A 12498-nucleotide genomic window follows, 5' to 3' on the forward strand; every position below is an offset into this window, starting at 1 on the left:
CATTTCTTACAGAACAATAATATTCCATAACATTCATATACCACAATTTATTCAGCCATCCTCTATCTGATGGGCATCCACTCAGTTTCCAGTTCCTTGGCACTACAGAAAAGGCTGCCACAAACATTTTTGCACATATGGGTCCTTTGGGTGTTTATATTTGGAATTGTGGTCTAGTCTCCAATGGATGTATCTGGGAGTGGGTGAGGATAGAATGTATGACTGTAGATCCATAGCTGAGTCTGCAATGGATGATATTATTATCTTAGAATTTTTGTGAATATTATCATTAATATTCGGAAATCCACTTTCAGAGATTGTTAAGATCATTGTGATATAAAACCATTTTTGATACACTTTGCTAATTTTTTCCTTTTCTACTAAGAGGAAAGGAATAAATGTTACAATTAGACCTTTTTTATCTTGATGCCCTAGTTCTTGGTATCTGCAGTATCCTTGTTGCTACTATCTACCCTTGATGATATAAATAATAGGAAATAAATTATTGCAATTGAGGTTAAGTAGTTATTAGTGTGACCACAGATTATTTTTATCTAGGTAATTGTTATATAATAATTTTTTTTATTCTTGTAATTACAATACTGATGTAGATTGTAGTGGTTGAACAATGTCATTTTGTAGTTTACTTCTATTATTATTAAGAGATATTATAGCTCTAAAGTAAATATTATTAATGTACTTTTAAATTACTATTTCTATTTTATTATAGAAATAGTCTAGACTGGACTGTCAATTTTTCTGCTGATTTCATTCTCTTTCTATTTTATAGACCTTTTAGAACTTCCTTATATTAATATGCTTTCCAAACTCTGAAAATGAAATTTATTTTGTACTGTGTCTTCTTAACACATATAGCAAGAATTGCTTTTCTTTCTACTTTAGTAATTTAGTTGCTTCTGTACAGGTTTTATATGAATGGTTAATTATGACTCCTATAACTGAAAATATTTCCAATTATATGTGATCTTTTATTTAAAACTGTTTTATTTTATGAAAAATGTCCTTAAAAGAAGCTGTATTTTTAATAGTATTTTTTTTCAAATACATGTAAAGACACTTTTCAGTATTCATTTTTATAAGATTTTGTATCCACATTTTTCTTCCTTCTTTCTCCTTTTCTTCTCCCCTTCCTAAGGAAAAAAATTGTATTTTAAAAAATATATAAAATAATTTGGAACCAGAAAAATGTATAAAGTGAGCTTTTATTGATGACTTATTTTCTTTCATTCATACCACATGTATTAAAAACTTGTAGTATACAGAATAAGATGATGGTTTAAATCGATTTTCTGTCAAACTTCTTTAGAGTGATCTGATCAATTCTTGTTAAATAGGGAGTTCTCCCTTCAAGTATTGTGTTCTCAGAATACTGGCTTATTGTACTCATTTGCATTTCAGTATTGCTTAGCAAGTGTGTGCCATCGATTTTTTTGCTTTTAATTTTTAATGAATCCCAAATAATTTTGATGGATCATTGCTTTATAATATAGTTTGAAATCTGATAATTCTAGAATACATCCTTTGTTCCTACTTGTGTTCATAATTTTTTAGCATTTTCTAGAATTTTTATTCCTATAAGTGAAGATTGTTATTATTTTTAGTTCCATATAATAACCTGTTGATGGGTTGGAAGAAGATAATATAAATAATGTTTTGCTGTTATATTTATATATAACTAAGGATGGTAGGCTAACTGCCATATATTTTAAGTTTATGTATTTTGTATTCAGTTTAACTGGAATTTTCCCTTTAGCCAGATTTTTGTAAGTTACATGAAGAAATATACAAATAATTTTATCATGTTATATATTGATTCCGTAGGGTTTTTTGATGCCATTTGTTTCTTGCATTATTATATTTATTGCAAGTTTTCTTTCCCCACATCCTCCCAGAGAGACATTCTAAAAATTCCATAATTTTTGGGTTTTTTTTTTTTTTTTGAGAGGGAAAAATTAGCATAACATCATTGAAAAATTCAAAACCTGTGTAATGTAATACCTATGGATCTTCCTAGGAGTAAGTTTGGTGTATCCTCTCATATTTCTTCATTTGAATTCTGCTTTATCTTTATTAATTTTGTTATTTTAACTTTTTTTTTTTTTTGATGTGTTAGTTCTTTCCATTTCTTTTTTTTTTTTTTTTTAATGACTTTTTATTGATAGAACCCATGTCAGGGTAATTTTTTACAACATTATTCCTTGCACTCACTTCTATTCTGATTTTCCCCCTCTCTCCCTCCACCCCCTCCCCCAGATGGCAAGCATATGTTGAATAGATTACAGTATATCCTAGATACAATATATGTGTGCAGAACCGAACAGTTCTCTTGTTGCACAGGGAGAATTGGATTCAGAAGGTATAAATAACCCGGGAAGAAAAACAAAAATGCAAGCAGTTTATATTCATTTCCCAGTGTTCTTTCTTTGGGTGTAGCTGCTTCTGTCCATCCTTGATCAATTGAAACTGAATTAATTCTCTTTATCGAAGAGATCCACTTCCATCAGAATACATCCTCAAACAGTATCATTGTTGAGGTATATAATGATCTCCTGGTTCTGCTCATTTCACTTAGCATCAGTTCATGTAAGTCTCGCCAGTCCTCTCTGTATTCATCCTGCTGGTAATTCTTTCCATTTACTTTGATGTAGTTATTTATATTGCTTATTTTTGACTCTGCTTTACTTCCTTCCATATCAGTTCATATAGATCTTTGTCTCTCTGTATTAAAAATGTGCATCATTTCACATAGCACAGTAATATTTCTTTACATTCATGTACCATAATTTGTTTAATTATTCTCATATATATGTATGTGTTTGCATGTATGTGTGTATATATGTGTATGTGTATGTGTATTTATATATATGTATGTATGTATATGGGGACTTGGCTTTTATCAATGGCTTCTTTGAGGTATGTTGGATTCCCAGTAATAGCATCCTCAGTTCAAAGGGTGTAAACATTTTAGTCACTATATGTGTATCATTCCAGATTGCTTTCTGAAATAGTTGTACCACTTCACAGCTTTACCAAAAGTTTATTAGAATGCCTATTTTTCCACTATCCCCAACAGTGAGTATTCTTTAATTTTTTGTCATTTTTGCCAGTTTACAGAATGTGAAGTGAAACCTCAGCATTGTTTTGATTTTCTCTTAACATTAAGGATTTGGAGCATTCTTTTACATGACAGTAAATTCTTTGCATTTCAGCTTTTGAGAAATGTATGTTTCTATTCTTTGCCCATTTATGTATTAGGTAATGGCTATTAGTCATATCTATTTGTCTATAAATTTTTTGTGTGTCTTAGATACACTTAGATACCCTTCTTATACTAAATATTTGTATGTTGTCAATGAAGAAGTATTTCAATTTCATATCATGTCATGTTTGGTTAAGAGTACATTCTTTACCTATAGTTATGAGAGTTATGTGTTCTATTTCTCTTTTAATTTTTAAAATAGTATTATAATTTTATTTTCTTTCTCATGACTTATTGAAACCGTTGTCCTTTTTCTTATTTTGTTTTATTTTACTTTTAGTTTAATTTTTTTAGTCTTAAATGCCAGCAAAAAAAAACAAAAAACAAAAAACGTCAGTACAAAAAGAATTATTTGTGAAACTGTGAATTTCTGTTTGAAATAGCCTATTTCTTTTTTTTAAGTTTTTAAGTAAATTTATCTCATTACTTTCAAAACTGCTTTGCCTGCCTGTGCTTCCTTTTGTACTTCCTTCTATTTACCTGTGTGCACTTTAAAAAATATAACCAGTAGATTCCCTTGTTTTTTATAGTATCATCATTGCTACCTTGTTCTTTTTTGAACTTCTCCCTAAAATAAGAACTGAAAAAAAAAAATCAAAAACCAAGTACAACCCATCTTTTGAATAATAAACATGATCAAGCAAAACTTAGATAAATTTCCATTTGTATCTAATGTTGATTTCCTTTTTGTTGGAGATTGGTAACATGTTTCATCTTAGGTTCTTGGGAGGTGTTATTAGTAATTTTTAAAATCAGAATTCTTAAGTTTTTCAAAGTTATTTTTATTGTCTTTTTTATAGGTTGTTGAGTTCTTTTGGTTTTGCTCATTTTACTAAACATTTGTTTCTAATTCTCAGGATTCTCTAAAATAATTTCTCTCCTTTTTAATGTATTTATTTAAAATTTCAATACAATATAGAAAAAAAGATTATGTATACAGCAGAATGTAAGGGAGGATTCAAAATATGTTACAATAAATTTCCATTTCAATAAAGTATATACATAATAATAGAAGACATTGTATTCAGAACTGTTCCTCTTTCCTTCCTTGTAGATTTTCTTTTGTTTTCTGTGGTACCATTTTTGTTTTATTCTTTTTTCCCCCTTTTCTTCTCCCTTCTCTCCCTACCTTCCCTAAGCAGGCTATAGTTAAGTATTGATATATTTATTATACATATATATATATATATACAAATATACACACATACACACACACCATATACAATCACACCCAAATATATAGGTATAGATACACCTACATATGTTGGGATCAATGAACCCCAGCAAAATACTACTCAATGTCTGAGTGGGCCCCACATTGCCTTGGTAATCTCTGCTACTGTGCTCTGGTAACTTACTTTGTACACCTTTGGCGTCACCAAACTTTGACTTGAATTCATCTCTCTAATACTCCCAGCCACAGGCCATTATATTTCACTCCCAACTTCTGCACACCACTTAACAAGTGTCCCTGGATTTGGTCTCTAAAATTGCAGCCTTGGTCTGCTAAATCTCTTTCTGTTTAGGGACTCCCAACCTCCTTTCGACAAATTAAAAGAATGGAGAAATGATGTGATCCCCAGTTCCTGGATACAGGTGGCAGAGAGGGACTGGAGCACTGATGGACTTGCTCTCTGGGTACTGATAGGAACCAGTTTAGCCTCATAGTCCCATTCTCTGTGGAGGTGATCATAAATCCCAGTTATGTCAAACCTCTGAGGTTAAATCTTCCCTGTAAAGCTGTCCATGGCTCATGCCATTTTTGCTGAATCCCTCTTGGGGTTACAGCCCACACAGCACTCTGCCTCCCTCTGCCTCGTAGTCTTTCATAATCTGAGGAAAGACAAAAAAAAAAAAAACACACACACACACAAAAACAAAAAAAAAACTATCCAAGAAAAACAAGATTATGAAAAAAACTTAGCCAATTAGAAAAGGAGGTAGAGTCTCAAAAATTAAATAATTCTTTGAAAATTAGAATTGGGCAAGAATTAGGCCAGTGAAGCTATGAGAGACCAAGAAATAACAAAACAGATAATTAAGAATGAGAAAATAGAACAGAATTTTAATTAACTTTTAAGAAAAACAACAGGTTTGGTGAACACATCAAGAAGAGAAAATATAAGAATAATTGGACTGCCAGAAAGTTGTGACCAAAAGAAAACCTTGACACAATAATGCAGGAAATAATCCAAGAAAATTGTCTTGTAGTGATAAACATGAAGGAAAAATAGAAATAGAAAAAAATCCACTGATCAATTATTGCCAAATTTTGAAACTCCCAGATCAAAGAAAATTTTGCAAGAAACAAGAAAAAAACAATTCATATATGCTAGCGTTATAATTAGAGTTATACAAAATTTATCAGCAAGCTCCAATGAAAAATTGCAGGTCCTGGAATCTTATCTACCAAAAATCAAAAGGACTAGATCTGTGGCCAAAAATATCATATCCAGCAAAAATTATCTGTAATTTTGAATGAGAAAAAATGAATTTTCAAAGAACTTGCAGATTTTCAGGACTTTCTATCAACCAAACCCCTACTTAACAGAAAATTTAACATATAAAAGCCAATATCAAAGATCAATTTTAAGGAACTCAACATAGACAGACTATTTAAACAAGGGGGGGCGGGGAGAGAAGAAAAGGGAGGGATCCTTGGGTGGGGGAGGGTTAAGTAATAGTAAGGTAAGTTATGGAGCAGAATTTAATGAAAGAGTCAGCAGGGAATCAAGATGTGTATATATGTGTGTGTGTGTGTGTGTGTGTGTGTGTGTGTGTGTATGCATGCATGTATGTATATATCTACATGTGCATATATAAATATATCTTTTCTTAACTATAACTTGCTTGGTAATAGAGAGATGAACGAGGGAAAAATAAAGTAAAAAAGATATGCAGCAGAGAACCAAAAAACAATTTGTAAGGAAGTAAAGAAAAAAATGGACATTCGTGAATATAATTTCTTCTACAAATATATATTCTCCCTGATGTTCTGCTGGGCACATAACAAATAGTGGTCTCTTTTGTTTTGTTTTCTTTTGTTTTGTATTCCTTTTCTGTTTTTCTTTTTTCTTACCCTGTTTTTTCAAATAAAATGCATTTTTAAAAAACAAAATTGCTTTTGGGGGAATCATTGGTGAATATTTTTCTATTTCTACTTTTTCTTCTATCACTTTGGATAGCTTTAATTATCTCTTGTGTTATTGTATCTGCTGGGTGGAGTGCTTATCTCTGCTTGATCTCATCATGGTCATCTAGGTTCTTGGATTTAACCAGAATATGCCCTCTTGCATCTTTGAGGTTGGGAGTGTTGGATTTTCTACATCCTGTGAGATGCTAAGTATAGAGATCTTGGAACTCTCAAACTTAGGATGTTCCCATACCATGGCCAGACTGGAAACAAAGTGTATTTTCATTTTTTGGCGTATGACTAAACAAATTGTAGTACATAAATAATAATGGAATAATTCTGTGCTGTAAGAAACAGTGAACAGAAAGAATCCAATATGAGGAGGTATATGTCAATTGATGGCAAATGAGATAAGCAGATCTAAGAAAACAACATTCACATTGATTTATAGAAGTGTAAATGGAAGGATTTTTAAAAAAATTGAAACATAGTAATATACTTATGAGCAAGGTCATTCCTGGAGAAAGAAAGAAGAAAATGCATATCTTGATATACCTGAAATATGATCTCATCTGTTTAGGGTCTAAGAATGAATAACTTAAGCACTCAGTTGGGTATGGAAATTTACCTAACCTTATAACGAAATAGAAAAAGAGGAACAGAAAAGGGAGGGACAGGATAGGACATAGGGCAGAAACACTAAGGAAAAAAAGTAAGAGAAGAGGGGAAAGGTTAATAGAAGATAAGGTAGTAGGTGAAATGGGCTAAGAAAACATTACTATGAGAAGAAGGGAGGGATGATGGGAGATAAGGTAATGGGTGGAGTTGGTAAAAGAAAACTAAACAAAACAAAACATACTACTGAGGACTGAGTGGAAAGAGAGAACAACAGTATATACCAGGGAGAAAATAGGATGGAGGGAAATACAAAACTGATAATCATAACTATGAATGTAAATGGGATAAACTCTTTCATAAAATGGAAGCAAATAGCAGAGTGGTACAAAAAACCAGAATCCTACAATATGAGGTTTACAAGAAACACAGTTGATACAGAGAGACACATGCAGAATAAACCAAAAGGCTGGTACAGAATTTGTTATGCATCACCTGAAGTAAAAAAAAAAAAATCAGCGGTAATAATTCTGATCTCAAATAAAGCAAAAGTAAAAATAGATCTTATTAAAAGATATAAGGAAGTAAAGTACATCTTAAGGATACCATATGATGAAGTAATGAGGATATTAAATGTGTATGCATCAAGTAGTAGAACAGGCAAATATCTAGAGAAGATTTTAAGACAATTATAGGAAGAAATAGACACCAAAAATATTTTAGTGGGGGAACCTCAACTATCCTCTCAGAATCAGACAATTCTAACCACAAAGTAAACATGAAAGAACCTAGGAAGGTTAATGGGATTCTAGAAACCCCAGATATGATAGATTTCTGGAAATAATTGAATAGGAACATAAAGGAATATATCTTTTTCTTGGTAGTACATGACATCTATACAAAAATTAATCATGTATTAGGACATAAAAATTTCACAGTCAAATGCAGAAAGGGAGAAATAATAAATGCTTCCTTTTGAGACCGCAGTGCCATAAAAATTATATTCAATAAAGGGCCAGGGAACGATAGACTAAAAATCAATTGGAAATTAAATAATTAATTCTAAAGAATGAGTAGGTCAAACAACAAATCACAGAAGCAATCCTGAATTTCATTCAAGAGAATGACAATAATGAGACAACATACCAAAATCTATGGAATGAAGCCAGAGCATTTCTTAGGGGTAATTTTACATCTCTACATAGCTACATGAATAAAATAGAGAAAGAGGAGATCAATGAATTAGGTATGCAACTAAAAAGGCAAAAAAAAAAAAAAAAGAACAAATTAAAACTACCCAATTAAACTAAGAAAACTATTGAACTAATAAATAAAACCAAGAGTTGGTTTTATGAAAAAAACCCAACAAAATAGATAAACCTTTGGTTAATTTCTTAAGAAAAAGGAAAGAAAAAAACCAAATCACTAGCAATCAAAAACGAAAAGGGTAAACTTACCACCAGTGAAAAAAGAAATTAAAGCAATAATTAGGATGTATTTTGCCCAACTGTATGGCAGCAAATCTGACAATCTAACTGAAATGGATGAATATTTACAAAAATATAAATTGCCCAGGTTAATAGAAATGGAAATAAATTACTTAAATAGTCCCATTTTAGAAAAAGATATTGAAGAAGGCATTAATGAACTCCTTAAGAAAAAATCTCCAGGACCAGATGGGTTCACAGGTGAATTCTGCCAAACATTTAAAGAAGAATTAATTCCAGTACTGTGTAAAGTATTTGGAAAAATAGGTAAAGAAGGGGTACTGCCACATTCCTTCTGTGACACAAATATGATACTAATAGCTAAACAGGAAGATCCAAAACAGAGAAAGAAAATTACAGATCAATTTACCTAATAAATATTGATGCAAAAATTTTAAATAAAATATTAGCAAAGAGATTTCAGCAACTTATCAGCAGGATAATATACTATGACCAAGTAGGATTTATACCAGGAATACAGGGCTGCTTCAATATCAGGAAAACTATTACTATAATAGACCACATCAATATCAAACCCAATAGAAATCATATGACAATCTCAATAAATGCCAAAAAAACTTTTGTCAAAATATAGCGCTCATTCCTATTAAAAACACTAGAGGGCATAGGAATAAAGGGAGCTTTCCTTAAAACAAACAAACAAACAAACAAAAATGAAACAGTATTGCTCTAAAAATTTACAACAACCATTATTTGTAATGGAGAAAAGCTAGACACATTCCCAGTAAGATCAGCAGTGAAACAAGGATGCTAATTATCACAATTATTATTCAGTAGTGTACTAGAAATGTTGGCGTTAGCATTAATAAAAGAAAAAGAAATTAAAAGAATAAGAATAGCAATGAGGAAATAAATCACTCTTTGCAGATAATATGATGATATACTTAGAGAATCTTAGAAAATCTTCCAAAAACCTATTGGAAACAATTCACAGCTTTAGCAAAGTTGCAGAATGTAAAATAAACCCACACAAATCATCAGCATTTCTATATATTACTGACAAAGCCCATCAGCAAGAGGTAGAAAGTGAAATGCCATTTAAAATTATGGTAGACAAAATTGACAAACTCAAGAATTTATGAACACAATTATAAAATACTTCTCACACAAATAAAGTCAGATCTAAACAGAAAAATATCAGTTGTTCATGGCTAGTCCGAGTTACTGTAATAAAAATGATAATTCTGCATAAATTTGGTCTACTTGTTCAGTGCCATACCAATCAAACTGCCAAAATATTATTTTATAGAACTAGAAAAATAATAACAAAATTAATCTGGAAGAACAAAAAGGTCAAGAACTAATGGAGAAAATTGCAAAGGATGGTGGCTTAGCAATACCAAACCTAAAACTATAATATAAAGCAGCAATCATCAAAACCCTTTAATATTGACTAAGAAATAGAGTAGTGAATCAGTGGAATAGATTAGATACAGATGACACAATAATCCAGGTCTATAGCTATCTAGTATTTGATAAACCCCACAAACTTCAGCTTCTAGAATAAGAAGTAACTGTTTGACAAAAATTGCTGGGAAAACTGGAAAATAATATGTCAGAAACTTGACATAGATCTATATCTCAAACCCCATACCAAAATAAGGTCAAAATGGATATATGATTTGGGCATAAAAGATGATACCATAAACAGATTAGGAGAATTAGGGATAATTTACCTACCAGATATTTGAGAAGGGAGGAATTTATGATCAAAAAAGAACTAGCAAACATTATGAAAAGTAAAATGGACAACTTTGATTACCTTAAACTAAAAAGTTTTTGCACAAATAAAACCCACAAAAACAAGGTCAAAAGGGAAGTACCAAGCTAGGAAAAATTTTCTTTATAGCCAGTATTTCTAATACAGGTTTCATTTCTAAAATATGTAAAGAATTGTATCAAATTTATAAGAGTACAAGCCATTCCTCAATTGATAAATGGTCAAAGGATATGAACAGACAGTTTTCAGATGATGAAATTAAAGCCATCAATAGTCATATGAAAAAATGCTCCAAATCATTATTGATTAGAGAAATGCAAACCAAAACAACTCTGAGGGACTACCTCATACCTCTCTGATTGGCTAAGATGACAGGAAAAGGTAATGATAAATGTTGTGGGAAAATTTTGACACTAATACCTTATTGGTGGAGTTGTGAACTGATCCAGCCATTCTGGAGAGCAACCTGGAACTATACCCAAAGGGCTATAAAATATGCAGTACCCTTTGATCCAGCAATACCAGCCATTACTGGGTCTGTAACCTGGATTATGAAAATCATAAAGGAGGGAAAAGGACCCAAATATCCAAAAAATGTTTGTAGTAGCTCTTTTTTTGCTGGCAAAGCATTGGAAAAGGAGTGGATTGCCCATCAGCTGGGGAATAACTTGAACAAATTGTGGTACATGAAGGTAATGGAATACTCTCGTTCTATAAGAAATGATGAACAAGCTGATTATAGAAAGGTCTGGAAAGATTTACATGAACTGATGCTGAGCAAAACAAGACGAATCAGGAATGTATTGTGTGCAATAATAGCAGGAATGTGTGATGATTAACTATGAAAAACTTGGTTTTTCTCAGTGGTTCAGTGATCCAAGGCAGTCCAATACACTTTGGTTAGAAAATGTCATCTGCATCCAGAAATAGAACTATGGCGATTGAATGTAAATCAACACATGCTATGTTCACTTCTTTTTTCTGTTTTTTTTTTTTCCCTCTCTCCCATGGTTTTTCCCTTTTGCTCTGATTTTTCTCTCCCAATATGATTCATAAAGTGTGTTAAAATAAACAAACCAATTAAAAAAAGGCTAGGTAGCAATTGAGGCAAAGATCTTTTTTATCTCATAAAAAAAATTTAAATAAATAAATGAATAAATCTGGGAGAAGACCTTCAGGGTTAAAAAAAAAAAAAGAAAAGAAATATTGTAATATATTTATGGGCAAAGTCATTCCTAGAGAAAGAAAGAAGAAAATAAATACTCCCCTTTTTTTCCCTGAGGCAATTAGGGTTAAGTGACTTGCCCAGGGTCACATAGCTAGAAAGTGTTAAGTGTCTGAGGCCAGATTTGAACTAAGGTCCTCCTGACTTCGGGGTTGGTGCTCTATCTACTGTGCCACCTAGCTGCCCACTGTATCCCTCCTTTTGCGGAGTTTGAGGACTTAGGGAACAGAGCATGTTATGAATTCTTGGTTGTTATATTTAGTTTTGTTGAACTTTTTTTTCTCTTTTTTATTCTTTGTTGGAGATTGGGGAGGAATATATTTTAAATGAAGATGATATAAGCACAAGAGATGTCAATAAAGAAGACTAGGCATCTGGATAAATGTTATTTTCCTCCTTTCATTGTCATTACCTTTGTTCACACAGTTCACACATTTCTCTTTCTCCTATCTCCACCTGATTCAAGGGATAGGTGAACTCATTTCTGTCTCCTTACAGGTAGTAATATTGATCTCTTTACCACCTCAACTCAAGATTTTGTAATTTTCTTGTGCATTTAATATATTCTGAAATATACTGTAGTTATTGTATAATTATTTTGTTATGGCTATTAGATATTTGTTGTGGCAATCTCTTTGAGGACATAGAATGAATTTTTTTAATCTTCTTGCAGAACCTTTTAGAGTGGTAAGCACAGAATAGACATAGTCCCTTACCTTAGCAGAATTGAACAAGGCAGAGATTCTCTATGGGAAATTTGGTAGTTATGGTAGAGAAAAATCCAGAGAAGCATAGGACAGTAAGATTTTGAACTGGGAGGTATTTTAGAAATGATCTGGGTGAATGCCTTTCTAGATGAGGAAACTGAGGACAAAGATTGATCTCTTTAAGATCATACAGTTAAGTAAGTAGTATTAAAATTATACTTGTACCATTCATTGAATATAGATCAGTAGTAACTGATTTATCAGTGGTCCAGAAGCCACAGCATAGCAGAAAACCATAAAAGAGCCAATA

The 12498-nt window shown here is 31.7% G+C and overlaps 1 protein-coding gene across 1 annotated transcript in view; it reads left to right on the forward strand.

The window, feature by feature from the left end:
* AP3B1 (adaptor related protein complex 3 subunit beta 1) overlaps positions 1-12498 on the forward strand; it is a 320898-nt gene that overhangs the window by 56452 nt on the left and 251948 nt on the right. The gene's annotated exons all lie outside the window — the stretch shown is intronic.

Source organism: Antechinus flavipes, chromosome 1, assembly GCF_016432865.1.
Source record: "Antechinus flavipes isolate AdamAnt ecotype Samford, QLD, Australia chromosome 1, AdamAnt_v2, whole genome shotgun sequence".
Classification (NCBI taxonomy): Eukaryota; Metazoa; Chordata; class Mammalia; order Dasyuromorphia; family Dasyuridae; genus Antechinus; species Antechinus flavipes.